The sequence below is a fragment of the Xenopus laevis genome, chromosome 6S, assembly GCF_017654675.1.
Source record: "Xenopus laevis strain J_2021 chromosome 6S, Xenopus_laevis_v10.1, whole genome shotgun sequence".
NCBI lineage: Eukaryota > Metazoa > Chordata > Amphibia > Anura > Pipidae > Xenopus > Xenopus laevis.
The window spans coordinates 47,214,473-47,229,515 of record NC_054382.1 but is presented as its reverse complement, the minus strand read 5'-3'; the positions used below and the strand labels follow the sequence as shown (position 1 = coordinate 47,229,515).

Here is a 15,043-nt window from a genome sequence, read left to right as displayed (position 1 = left end):
GTCTGCCTCCCGACCTAACAGAACTCTACCGGCGGCTGTCAACAGCGCGGTTCCGCCTGCGTTGCCATGGTAACCAGATCCTGGGTATAGGGCGCTCTTTCTCTTAGATTTGCTCGAGCCTCCCTTCTTTGCACCTGCGCTCCCAAATGCCCATGGGCCAATGGACAGATGGGCACAGCGGGCTGTAGCATCTCTTAACCCAGGGTAAGTCATTTTTAACACTTGCTACCCCCACAGGGTATGAGTAGGCACCTTGTGCCTGCTTTAAACACATGGACACTTTGTATAATTCACTATTGGACACTTCACCTGATGCACTGGAATATACTCGTGATTGTTTGATGTACAGATATATTATTTGGCAACGATATGACACTCGCAGGGTTAATTTTGATGGTGGCACACACTGATGACGTCATACCTCATGGTTCTGACACAATTTTGTTCACTTTAAAAGGAGTAACACTGTATGTTTTGTTTCACATCCTGAAGACGGCCCTAGTAAAGGAGCCGAAAACGTTGAAATAAACCACTTACATTTTTCTTACTTATAAAGTTCCTGGAGTGTGGTTATTGGATATTTGTGTGTATATATATATATATATATATATATATATATATATATATATAATACCACGGGAAGCCGGCACTCTCGAAAAATGGTTCATGTGCCTGGGTTCTGTCAGGGTACCTGGGGTTCCTGGGGTGCGGCGGGGTCGTCCGCCAGCGAGGACGCCCGCCGCACGTCCTCTTCTCTGGCGTCGGCTTCTCTCTAGGGCTCGCGCGGCGCGCCTCCTGGAAATTTAAAGGCGCAGGCGCACTGACGTCATACGTCAGCGCGCAAAGGTGCGAAATTCAAATGGTATTTAAAGCCCAGGGTGGCTGCTTGTAATTGCCCGTGATAGGATTAGTTCCTGGTGCTTTTGAGCTTGTTTATTCTGATTCTGTCTGATTCCTGTTTTGACCCCTGCCTGGCTATTTTGACTATTCTGAATTCTGGATCCTGACCTTGCCTGCTTACGACTACTCTACTGTTTAACCCTTCGATTGATCACCCGGTTTTGACCCTTTTGCCTGTTTGACGTTTCTTGCTATCTGCCTGCCTCGACCCAGCCTGTCTGACGATTCTCTTGCCTGCTCCATTTGTACCGTGACCTTCGGCCCAAAAGACTCTGCTACCTGCCGTGCCCCTCTGCTAGCCAGAACATCTCGCCTTGTACCCCTCGTTAAGTCCAGGTGGCACCCAAGTAAGCTGAGGGCTCCTCCCGAAGCCCAACGGTGGTCACACTACTGGTGAAGCCGAGCCGAGACCAGGGTACTTGGCACCTGTTCTGGTATTGGGTGCCGGCCGTGACATTATCACGGGCCATGGAGGACGAAAGTCACGATGAAGCTGCTGCCGCTGCTGCTCCTCCAACTACCACCGAAGTGCTTCTTACTACATTGTTACAGCGCTTGCAGGATCATGAACAGAAGCAAAATTACCTCCTACAGGGTTTTCACAACCTAACCCGACAGCTGGATGGTACGCAAACTTCGCAGCAGCAATCTGTTCCTGTTCCAACACCTCCTGTGGTGTCCTCTGCCAATTGGGGTAACTCATCGAAACCCCATGAACCAAAAATTGTGTTCCCCGAAAGATTCAGTGGGGATCGCACTAAATTTTTTGTTTTCAAAGAGGCATGTAAGCTGTACCTTAGTTTCTTTCCTCATTCTTTCCCATCTGATGAGGAGAAAGTAAGGTTCATAATGACCCTGCTTTTGGGTGACCCCCAAATTTGGGCCCTCAGGCCTCCTCTGACCCTGCTCGTTATTCCCTAGATGCTTTCTTTAACAGCATGGCAATTCTTTACGATGACCCGGATCGTGCATCATCTGCCGATACCGCGATTCGTAAGTTGCGCCAAGGGAAAAGGGATGCGGAGGTGTATTGCACCGAATTCCGCCGGTGGGCAGTGGAGACTGGGTGGAATGATTTGGCTCTAAGGAGTCAATTTCGTTTGGGGTTATCTGATTCTGTAAAAGATAGTTTGGTTAATTTTCCCCTACCTTCTAACCTGGATGACCTCATGTCCTTCGCCATCCAGGTAGATAGAAGGCAAAGGGAGAGAAGGGGTGAGAGGAGTACAAGCTTCTCGGGGGTTACTAATTTAAGATATAATGTAGTAACCAATGTCAAATCTTCTAACCCCTCTGTGTCTCTACCTCAGGAGGAGCCTATGCAATTAGGCGTATCCCACCTGACTCCTGAGGAAAAGGCACGCAGGCGTTCCCTGGGTCTTTCCATATACTGTGGTGAAAAGGGTCATTTTCTGAACCAATGTTCTAAGAGGCCGGGAAACTCCGAAGCCAAAATGGAGAAGGGGAGCTCCATTTGGGTGCAGGAGTTTCCTCTTCCCAATCTGCCTCCAAGGTTTTGATTCCGGTTAAACTAACCTGGCCTACGGGCTCTGTCAAGGTGTCCGCATTTGTGGATTCTGGGGCGGAGGGAAACTTTCTGGATGCTGCTTTTGCAGCCAAATACAAAATTCCCTTGGTTTGTCTAACTACCCCCATGAGAATATGGGCAGTGGATAAAAGACCTTTAGGGTCAGGTGTGGTTTCAAAACAAACTGTTTTTCTTTCTATGTGTACTGACAATCTGCACTGTGAGGAGATAGCTTTTTACCTCATTGAGGGTGCTTCCTCTCCCCTAATTTTAGGATTACCATGGCTCCAGAGGCATAACCCTCTGATTGACTGGGTCTCAAAGGGGGTTGTTCAATGGGGTCCCAAGTGTGGTGGGGTATGCTTTCCTTCAGTGGTGGCAACTACTTCTCTTGAGGGGTTACCTGCCGCATACGCAGAGTATGCTGATGTATTTTCAAAAAAAAGCTGCTGAAACTCTACCTCCACACCGGCAGTATGACTGCCCAATTGACCTTATTCCTGGTTCCACTCCTCCTCGTGGTAGAACCTACCCTCTTTCTTTGCCCGAAGCCCAGGCAATGAAGGAGTATATAAGGGAAAACCTAGAAAGGGGTTTCATCAGACCTTCTAGTTCCCCTGCGGGGGCGGGCTTCTTTTTCGTTGGGAAAAAGATGGTGGTCTTCGCCCCTGTATTGATTATAGGGGGCTCAATAAGATTACCATAAAAAATTGCTATCCTCTCCCTCTAATTTCTGAACTTTTTGATCAAGTTAAAAATGCAAAAGTCTTTACCAAGCTCGATCTTAGGGGGGCTTATAACTTGATTCGAATCAGGGAGGGTGATGAGTGGAAGACTGCATTTAACACCAGGGATGGCCACTACGAGTATCTTGTTATGCCTTTTGGTCTCTGTAACGCCCCCGCAGTGTTCCAGGAGTTTGTCAATGACATCTTCCGGGACCTGCTGGGGATCTTCGTAGTGGTCTACCTAGACGATATTCTTATTTATTCCTCCAACATGAAGGAACATCAAAATCATGTTTGTGAAGTCTTACAAAGGCTAAGGGGGAATAATCTTTATGCGAAACTAGAGAAATGTACTTTTGGGGTTTCTTCTGTTCAGTTTTTGGGGTTTAACATTTCCAGCAAGGGTCTAGAAATGGATCCAGGCAAAGTGAGAGCAGTCCTGGATTGGACCCAACCCCTTTCGTTACGTGCAACCCAAAGATTTCTTGGTTTTGCTAATTATTATCGGCAGTTTATCAAAAAATTTTCCCTCATTGTGGCCCCCATCACTAATCTGACTAAAAAGGGTGCTGACCCCAGCATGTGGCCCCCTGAGGCCGTTCAAGCATTTGAATTCCTCAAAAAGGAATTCAGTTCAGCCCCCATTCTCAGACACCCCGATACGGCACTACCTTTTGTTGTTGAGGTTGATGCCTCTGAGGTAGGAGCTGGGGCAGTCCTTTCTCAAAGGCACCCGACTACCAACAAATTACATCCCTGTGCCTTTTTCTCCAGGAAATTTTCATCTGCTGAGGTGAATTACGATATAGGTAACAGGGAGTTGTTGGCAGTTAAGTGGGCCTTTGAGGAATGGCGACATCTCCTGGAGGGTGCAAAACATCTGGTGACGGTCTATACTGACCACAAAAATCTATTGTATATAGAGTCTGCTAAACGCCTTAATCCAAGGCAGGCTAGGTGGGCTCTATTTTTCACAAGGTTTAATTTTTCTTTGACTTTTAGGCCTGGGACTAAAAACACCAAGGCGGATGCACTCTCTAGGAGTTTCGAATCCATTTCTTCTGACTCTAGTGAGTGTACTCCCATTATTCCCAGGGAAGTTATCATTGCAACCCTTGAATTTGACCTTTCTTCTCTATTGCTCCCTCTTCAAGCATCTGCTCCTATGGATACCCCTTCGGGGAGATGGTTTGTACCACAGGAGTTAAGGGAGCAAGTATTGAGAGAGGTTCATGATTCTAAGATGGCAGGGCATCCTGGCATTTCTAAAACGGTGTCCTTGTTATCCCGTCATGTTTGGTGGCCATCGTTCAAACTGGATGCGAAGGCCTTTGTTAATTCCTGCCCAGTCTGCCAAAGGTCCAAGGTTTCTCGAAAATCTTCCCAGGGTTTGTTAATTCCTTTACCCATTCCAGTAAAACCTTGGTCCCATCTTTCGATGGACTTCATTGTTGATTTGCCCCCTTCACAGGGGAAAACTGTGATCTGGGTGGTGGTGGATAGGTTTAGCAAGATGAGCCATTTTGTTCCCCTTCCACACCTCCCTTCTGCTAAAACCTTGGCTGATTTGTTTGTTAATCACATTTTTAAGTTATATGGTTTTCCTGAAAATATTGTTTCTGACAGGGGGGTTTAGTTTGTCTCAAAGTTTTGGCGTGCTTTCTGTTCTTTGGTGGGGATTGAGTTATCTTTTTCCACTGCTTATCATCCCCAAACCAACGGCCAAACTGAGAGGGTGAATCAGTCACTGGAACAATACCTCAGGTGTTATGTGTCTAACAACCAGTCCACTTGGGCAGAACTATTACCTTGGGCAGAGTTCGCATACAATAATGCTACTCATTCTTCCTCTGGGGAATCCCCTTTCTTTATTGTCAATGGTCTGCACCCCAAAGCTTTTTCGTTCTCTGGGTCGGGTTCCCCTGTACCATCTGCCAATTCCTCTGTTGAGTTATTTTCTAAGGTCTGGTCTCAAGTGCATGAATCTCTGTCTGCAGCTACATCAGCTCAAAAAAGGGCTGCTGACAGATCCCGTAGAGAGGCACCCCAGTATAAAGTGGGAGATTTGGTATGGTTATCTACCAAGAATATCAAGTTGAAGGTGCCCTCTCTCAAACTGGGTCCTAAATTAATTGGTCCATATCCCATCACTGCTATAATTAACCCTTCCTCTGTTCGTCTAAAGTTACCTGGTAATTTTAAAATTTCTGATTCCTTTCATGTCTCCCTTCTCAAACCAGCTTCACAAATCCGCCAGTCATCTGTTCCTCCCCCAGTACTGGTTGAGGGTCAACCTGAATTTAAGATCCAAGAGTTCCTTGACTCTCGCCTGGTTAGGGGTAAGCTTCAGTATTTGATTAAATGGAAGGGCTATGGCCCCGAGGAGAACTCTTGGGTCTCAGTTGGGGACATCAAGGCTGACCGTCTCAGGAAGCAATTCCATCAAAAGTTTCCTGAGAAGCCTGGGGGTCCGGTGTCCGCCCTGGAGAGGGGGGTAATGTCAGGGTACCTGGGGTTCCTGGGGTGCGGCGGGGTCGTCCGCCAGCGAGGACGCCCGCCGCACGTCCTCTTCTCTAGCCGCTCCAGCGTGTCTTTGCTGGCGTCGGCTTCTCTCTAGGGCGCGCGCGGTGCGCCTCCTGGAAATTTAAAGGCGCAGGCGCGCTGACGTCATACGTCAGCGCGCAAAGGCGCGAAATTCAAATGGTATTTAAAGCCCAGGGTGGCTGCTTGTAATTGCCCGTGATAGGATTAGTTCCTGGTGCTTTTGAGCTTGTTTATTCTGATTCTGTCTGATTCCTGTTTTGATCCCTGCCTGGCTATTTTGACTATTCTGAATTCTGGATCCTGACCTTGCCTGCTTACGACTACTCTACTGTTTAACCCTTCGATTGATCACCCGGTTTTGACCCTTTTGCCTGTTTGACGTTTCTTGCTATCTGCCTGCCTCGACCCAGCCTGTCTGACGATTCTCTTGCCTGCTCCATTTGTACCGTGACCTTCGGCCCAAAAGACTCTGCTACCTGCCGTGCCCCTCTGCTAGCCAGAACATCTCGCCTTGTACCCCTCGTTAAGTCCAGGTGGCACCCAAGTAAGCTGAGGGCTCCTCCCGAAGCCCAACGGTGGTCACACTACTGGTGAAGCCGAGCCGAGACCAGGGTACTTGGCACCTGTTCTGGTATTGGGTGCCGGCCGTGACAGGTTCAGTATCAGTATCAATGACTTTATCCACTTCAATTCCAAAGAGATCCGCACTCACAGGACTTTTTCAAATTAAATAAATTATTTTATTGCAGAGCTACAGTCTAATGTTTCGCCCTACCCTAAGGCCTTTCTCAAAGTGTCTTATTCAACAACAAGGAAGCATTATATACATGATCTGGTGGGAAAATCTCGATGACAATTCCATATGGTAATCAGCAACACCAGATAATTGCTTTTAACATATACCTCATGTATACATCCTGAATCCCTTATCATATAATAAAAACTTTGCATCATAATAACCCTTTCTATAATTCATCTGAATATACACAAATCACTATTAGCTAAATTAAAAACACATTTAAAAACAAATCATATTGTAACCCATATCCACTTTCAATAATTCTGTATCATCATCTTGTATACTAAATAACAGAAATAGTATTACTTAAGTTACTTATGTATCAATCTGAGGCTGTATCAATTTTCACACGGATCTATTCCTCTGTTTTCTGTTTCAATTGACTGCCCCGTACACCATGATTGCCTTATCCCATGGTCTGTGTATAATGTCCCCTTTAAACCCCACACTAAATCGGCATGGCTTTAATCTCAGTATTTCATCATCCTCGCCATCCTAAAACCATCCCCCTTGATCTATCGTTGCTTAATAATCATGTCATGCGGATCTATACAGTTCACTCCTCCCTTGTACATATCCCATATGTAGCACCAGTGTGTCCCTGCAACTGCCCCTTGAATCATTCATATTGTGTGCATCTCAAATAGACATTAATACACTTAAATAAATAAACTGATAATAGTAAAACACCACCTTAATGTGACACCCGTGTTATATCTTAGTGATGTGATTAGACACTAGATTTTACTTAAAAACTATGTATCCCCCTAGTTCATTAAATTATTACTAAATTCATATTGAATATGTAAAAAATATATATCTATAAATCAATCCATGATGTGTTCAAAATCAAAATTCAATAAAAAAAAATCATATTTTGATAGCACCACCTTTAACCCAGCATCTAAATGTGTGTGTCCCTGTAACTACAACAAACAAGGGAAAGTTGTGCTCACCACTATTTTTTTAAAACCATTAGGCGGGGGTGCAATTAGGGTGTGACCACAAAATACATATAGTCAACTACAAGAGGTCCTCTGCACTCAACCCATTATCAATATACTTAAGACAGCGACATTTTGTGCATACTGCTACTAAAAAATGCCTTACCCTTTAAACAACACAGGGATTGTTTGTCCATATATTGCAATATATTTAAGATGGTCAACTACGTCAAAGTCATCCCATATCTGGCCAGTCCTACTATTTTTTAGTAGCAGTATGCACAAAATGTCGCTGTCTTAAATATATTGATAATGGGTTGAGTGCAGAGGACCTCTTGTAGTTGACTATATGTCCCTGTAACTAGACCAAAAAATCATTCATACTGTGTCTCAAATATATATTAATACCCTTAAATAAACTAATAGGGAAACACCACTTAATTATGACCCTTGTGTTACATCTTAGTGATGTGAATAGACACTAGATTACACTTATATATATATATCTCACTAGTTCTTAAATAATTATTGAATTCATATTGAGTATATAAAAAGACAGACACATATGTATATTAACCAATGTCATATATATATATACAACACACAAATATTTAAGGAACACTGCACATTCTATTCCAAATTAAAACATGAATAGTGATGGGCGAATTTATTCGCCAGGCGCGAATTTGCGGCGAATTTGCGCGATTCGCGGCAGGCGAATAAATTCGCGAAATGGCCGCGAAAATTCGCCGAAAAAATTTGCCGGCGTCAAAAAAATTTTTTCCGAAAAACGGACGCCGGTGTCAAAAAACGGGCGCCGGCGTCGAAAGAACGGGCGCCGGCGTCAAAAACGAGACGCCAGCGCCGTTTCGCAAATTTTTCGCCGTTTCGCGAATTTCGCGCGAAATTTGCGAATTTTTCGGCAAAGCGAAACGGCGCAAATTCGCCCATCACTAAACATGAAGAAAAATTTATTAAATTGGTGTTATTCCTTTACAGAACGTGAAGAAAAACGAATAATTAGGCTGTTCCAAAAAATAGCAGTGTCTGCATTCTTCTTTACAATCTTAAACATTCACTGTATAAACTGAAAAAGATTTTGCTTTCCTTTGAATCATTGAACTAATATTTAGCTTTATAACCACTGTTTCTGAGAACTGCTGCACATCTGTGTTGCATGGAGTTGATCAACTTCTGGCACCTGTTACATTCCACAATTCTTCTGCATTTCTTGGTTTTGCCTTAGAAACAGCATGTTTTTTTGCTGTCACCCTACAAGTTTTCAATTGGATTAAGGTCCAGGTATTGGGCTGGCTGCTCCATAACATCAATCTTGTTGGTCTGGAACCAAGATGTTACTCATTTATTGGTGTGTTTGAGGTTGTTGTGGTTGAATCACGCATTTCAAGAACATGTCCTCTTTGGCATAAGGCAATATGATCTCTTCAAGTATTTTGATGTATTGAAACTGATCCATGATCCATGGTATGTGATAAATAAGCCCAACACCATAGTATGAGAAACTACCCCATATCATGATGCTTGTTTCACCATGCTTCACTGTCTTCACAGTGTACTGTGGCTTGAATTCAGTGTTTGGGGGTCATCTGACAAACTGTCTGTGGCCCCTAGACCAAAAAAGAATAGTCTTACTTTCATCTGCAAAATGTTGTGCCATTTCTCTTCAGGTCAGTAAATGTGTTCTTTATTTGTAACATTAGACCTTCTTTGATCTACCTGGAGTCTTTGCCATTTTTTTCTATTCTTTTATCCATTCGAAAGATAGTTTTCCAGTTTCTTCCACATCTCCATTTTAAAGCATTCAGGATCATTTAGCTGAGAAGCTTATCATTTCCTGCACTTCTTTATATGTTTTCCCCACTCTAATCTACTTTTTAATCAAAGTACGCTGTTCTTCTGAATAATGTCTGGAACGACCCATTTTGCTCAAAGAGAAATGCACTATAGCCAGCATGCACAACATTTATAAGGGCCATAATTGACACCTGTTTTTTTACAGAATGAATGACCTCACTAATTGAATATCACACTGCTACTATTTGGAACAAGCTATTATTATTTTGAACACTGCTATTATTTGGAACAAGCCTCAGTTACTGATTTAATTACACAAAATAAGCAGCGTGCATGTCATGTTGGGTCTGTTGGATTTCTATTACTCTACTACACCTACTAGTAAATTATTTGCCCTGTAGAAAAATTATTTCTAACAAAAACAGTGATGGAACAGGTTAGTGATACCAGACTGCTGTTATTCTGAACACAACTGTATATAGATAGGTAGATGGACCAGTAATCCACCAGAAAGTATTTGGTATGCATTTAAATATAATCTACCGTTACCCTTCACTGCAAAACTTGGATATTTGCTTTAAAAATGCTGCTATGTAGATATCCAAATAAGCTGCTGTGTAGCCATGGAAACAGCTATTCACACTAATTAAGCGAAAGGGTACATGTTTTACGTATGAGATGAGCATGTAGAATACAATGTTTTTAATTGTAAAATAGGTTAAACAGTTAAAATGTAAACAAATGTCATGTCTCTACAGCAGGGTTAGATAAAAAGCTCTCACTAGTGATGAGCAAATCTGTCCCGTTTTGTGTCGCTGCAGTTTCACACAAAAATTTTGCATATGGAGAAATGATAAATTTCGCCGCAAATCGATGGCTGGTGAAAAAATTCACTCATCAATAGCTCTCACATATAAAGTGTGGTATACGTTACAGAGAAGTGGTTTATTTGTAGCTGGTATATGTACATATGTATAAACTATAGATGTAAAAAAAGAAATTCATTTTGGCATCCTGGTTAATGTTGTCTGCACCTGAAGGCCCCTTTTAATAAGGGAGCTGGGTACATCATCAGCCTTTTCATCAACTATATATCATCTTATTCTGCCTGAACTATTTACTTGTTGTTTGTTTGTGGTATCTCTTTTATTTTAAATTCCTTACATCTTCTTAGTATTCTTATACCAGCATTTTTTACAAGAAATATTTAAATACAGTCTGGGTATTTAACCTTTTGGTACCACTGTCTGCAAATAACAGATCCAGTAGATTTTCCTTCTTAACCTATCTTGAACCAGTCATACTCCTCTGTTTTCAAATAATTTTTTGATAATTTAGTTTGACACATCTTGTACAAAGAGTGGTGGTAAATGGAACATTTTCTATTTGGACCAGTGTTGTTAGTGGAGTACCACATGGCTCTGTACTTGGGCCTTTGCTTTTCAAATTGTTTATTAATGACCTGGAGTTGGGCACTGAAAGTACTGTTTCTATTTTTGCTGATGATACTAAATTGTGCAGAACTACTGTATAAGTTCCATGCAGGATGCTGTCACTTTTCAGAGTATAAGTTGTATAAGTTGTCACTTTGCAGAGTATAAATTGTATACATTGGAAAACTGGGCAGCTAACTGGACAATGAGGTTCAATGTTGATAAATGCACTTTGGCAAAAATAATATAAATGCGAGTTATACACTACATGGCAATGTGTTGAGAGTTTTCTTAACTAAGAAGGATATAGGGGTTTTTGTTGGTAAAAAGTTGTCTAATTCCAGGCAGTGCATTTGGTGGCCACTAAAGCGAATAAATTTGTCTTGTGTAAAAAAGGGCATAAAACATAATTTTGCCATTTATAGGTCCCTGGTAAGGCATCACCTGGAGTATGCAGTGCAGTTTTGGGCTTCAGTCCTCAAGATGGATACACTGTAAATGAGCTGGAGAAAGTGCAGAGACGTGCAACTGAACTGGTTGAAGGGATGGAAGACTTAAATTATGAGGGTAGACTGTCAAGTTTGGGGTTGTTTTCTCTGGATAAAAGACCCTTGCGAGGGGACATGATTACACTTTAGAAGTATATTAGAGGATATTATAGACAGATCTTAGGAGATTTGTTTTCCATAAAATGGCTCACTGCACCAGAGGCCACCTCTTCAGGCTATAGGAAAAAAACTTATATTTGAAGCAGTGTAGGTGGTTCTTCACCAGATGTTTACTGATTCTGTTAATGCCCATCATCATCATCATCATTTATTTATATAGCGCTGTCAAGATACGCAGTGCTTATAAGAGTGCCCATAAGAGTAGCTTGGATGATTTCTTGGACAAGCATAATATACAAGGCTATTGTTATAATAAAATCTACAATTAGTAAAGATAGTGGTATATATAGTTTATATGAGTCTATGGAGGGGTTGGTGTGAATATTTGTGCATGTGGACAATGTGTTTTATTTGGATCGGTTGAACTTGATGAACTTTGGTCTTTTTTCAACCAGATTTAACTAAGTAACTAGTATTATAATACCAACATTTCTTACAAGAAACATTTAAATGCAGTCTAGATATTTAACCTTTTCGTACCATTGTCTGCAAGTAACAGATCTATTAGATTCCCTTAAATAATCCATCTTGGCCAAGTCACACGCCCTCATAAAGGCTGTATTGATAATTGGGTTAGACACAAATTTTAATTTCATTTTAGTCAATTCTTACTCATCCTTTTTTTTTGCTGCTTTAACCATCCACCAAATGTGAAACTGGCATATCCTATGTCACAGTACTGCATCTAAGGATTTTGGGGACATGCAGTGGTCAGGAGGGAAGTGTAAACGTTAGAGATGTGCCAAATACACTATTTTGGGATTCGGCTGAATAATTCATGAAAGATTGGGACGAATACCGAACATAATCCGAGCCATAAATTGCATATTCAAATTATGGTTAGGAAGCGGTAAAAAGAACAGGGTGCTGCAAGTACTGTTAACAAGTCTATAACTTTTTTGTTTGTGCAACACAAAGCCACTTGATTTTTAGCAATTGGATTTGATTCCCAAACTGAATCCTAAATCCATTAAACCAAGGGAAGGGGAAAATGTCTTTCTAAGCAGCATTCCATTGTCTATTAATTGCACATGTACAGTGCCTTTAATTTTGTATACTGCTGCTGGTTGATTGAAATGCTTCCCATAGGATTTCTGGGCAGTTGAATAGGCATTTATCATATGTTTTTAGGCTTCTGTATTGGGTATTAGGTTTTGAAATATAGAAATGTGATTCTTATTGTCTGTAACATAAGCATCAATAACTAATCTCAGAAGGAAACAGCTGTAAGTCACTAGAGTTTCATAAGGGCTAGTTTACAAAACAGCAGCAATTGCTTTGCACAATCCTGGGCAGGGTCGGACTGGCCCACCGGGGTACAGAGAAAATACTATACACTAGAATACTATAAACTATTATTCCATCTATTTAGCTTCCTAGAAATAGGGAATGGCCATGAAATAGGCCAAATATTTAACAGCATGAGGGACCACTGACACCTGGGCCCACCGGGGTTTTCCTGGTATCCCGGTGGGCCAGTCAGACACTGTGCAGCAGAAGGAGTCACGTTAAGAGAACATGCATTAAAGGTTAGTAGAAGAGAAACAGTTAGGGATGCACCGAATCCAGGATTCTGTTCGGGATTCGGCCAGGATTCGGCCTTTTTCAGCGGGATTCGGATTCGGGGATTCGGCCGAATCCCAAATAGTGGATTCAGTGCATCCCTAGAAACAGTACAAGAGAAACTTCACTAGCCAAAAAACAAAATGTAGAAGAAATTAAAATTGCAGAGGAAGACACTGATCCTGGGGCACATTATCACCATTCTGTTAGGGTTCAGTGATGCTCCATGCAATTGCATTCGGCCCCAGCAATGCTCATTTATAAACTCTGGACATATTTGACCTTTGCAGTAACCCATAGCAACCCATAGCCAGCTGTACGTAGAACACAGAACTCTACAGCAGTACAATAAAAACAAATAAATACAACAGTTCAGTAGGGATGTAGCGAACGTCGGAAAAAAAGTTCGCGAACATATTCGCGAACTTGCGCAAAAATGCGAGCGGTTCGCGAACGGTTCGCGAACCCCATAGACTTCAATGGGAAGGCGAACTTTAACATCTAGAAAAGACATTTCTGGCCAGAAAAATGATTTTAAAGTTGTTTAAAGGGTGCAACGACCTGGACAGTGGCATGCCAGAGGGGGATCAAGGGCAAAAATGTATCTGAAAAATCTGCCTGTGTGTGCTTGGAAGAGATAGTGTAGGGGGAGAGCTGTTAGTGATTTCAGGGACAGATGATAGTAAGCTTGCTGGCTAGTAATCTGCTTGATACTGCTCTGTATTGGAGGGACAGAAGTCTGCAGGGATTTGAGGGACATTTTAGCTTAGGTAGCTTTGCTGGCTAGTAATTTACTGTTATCTTTAAACAACTGCCATACGTTGACCTTGTAGGCATTGTTTGCCCAGTTTTTTTGGACGCAGCCACTGAAGCACAGTTGCCAGAAAAAATATGCCATATAAATGCTGAAAATAGTAATTTTTCGCCATACGTTGACCTTGTAGACATTGTTTGCCCAGTTTTTTTGGACGCAGCCACTGAAGCACAGTTGCCAGAAAAATTATGCCATATAAATGCTGAAAATATAAATTTTTTGGTTGCAGCCACTGAAGCACAGAGGCCAGAAAAATTATGCCATATAAATGCAGAAAATATGCATTTTTTTGGTCGCAGCCACTGAAGCACAGTTGCCAGAAAAAATATGCCATATAAATGCTGAAAATAGTCATTTTTTGCCATATACGTTGAGTCAACGTATGGCAAAAAATTACTATTTTCAGCATTTATATGGCATATTTTTTCTGGCCTCTGTGCTTCAGTGGCTGCGGCCAAAAAAACTGGGCAAACAATGCCTACAAGGTCAACGTCGTTGACCTTGTAGGCATTGTTTGCCCAGTTTTTTTGGCCGCAGCCACTGAAGCACAGAGGCCAGAAAAAATATGCCATATAAATGCTGAAAATAGTAATTTTTTTGGTCGCAGCCACTGAAGCACAGTTGCCAGAAAAATTATGCCATATAAATGCTGAAAATATAAATTTTTTTGGTTGCAGCCACTGAAGCACAGAGGCCAGAAAAATTATGCCATATAAATGCTGAAAATATAAATTTTTTTGGTTGCAGCCACTGAAGCACAGAGGCCAGAAAAATTATGCCATATAAATGCAGAAAATATGCATTTTTTTGGTCGCAGCCACTGAAGCACAGTTGCCAGAAAAATTATGCCATATAAATGCAGAAAATATGCATTTTTTTGGACGCAGCCACTGAAGCACAGTTGCCAGAAAAAATATGCCATATAAATGCTGAAAATAGTCATTTTTTGCCATACGTTGACCTTGTAGACATTGTTTGCCCAGTTTTTTTGGTTGCAGCCACTGAAGCACAGAGGCCAGAAAAAATTAAACCAGTAGGGTTTGCACCCTAGTTTGTAACGGTGGCGGAGGGAGGAGGAGGACGCTAAAGGACAGCTGTGTGTGGAGTCATGAGGCTTGAAGAGAAGGACAGCTGCATAGAAGTCAGAACAAGTCTTCCGGCGTGCAGTAACCCTCCGAGATCCACCCCTCATTCATTTTAATAAAGGTCAGGTAATCGACACTTTTGTGACCTAGGCGAGTTCTCTTCTCAGTTACAATCCCTCCTGCTGCACTGAAGGTCCTTTCTGAGAGCACACTTGAGGCTGG

At 42.1% G+C, this 15,043-nt stretch overlaps 1 protein-coding gene across 2 annotated transcripts in view; it reads left to right on the top strand.

Moving 5' to 3' along the window:
* The window catches only part of myrip.S (myosin VIIA and Rab interacting protein S homeolog), a 212,934-nt gene that overhangs the window by 134,774 nt on the left and 63,117 nt on the right, over positions 1 to 15,043 (top strand). The gene's annotated exons all lie outside the window — the stretch shown is intronic.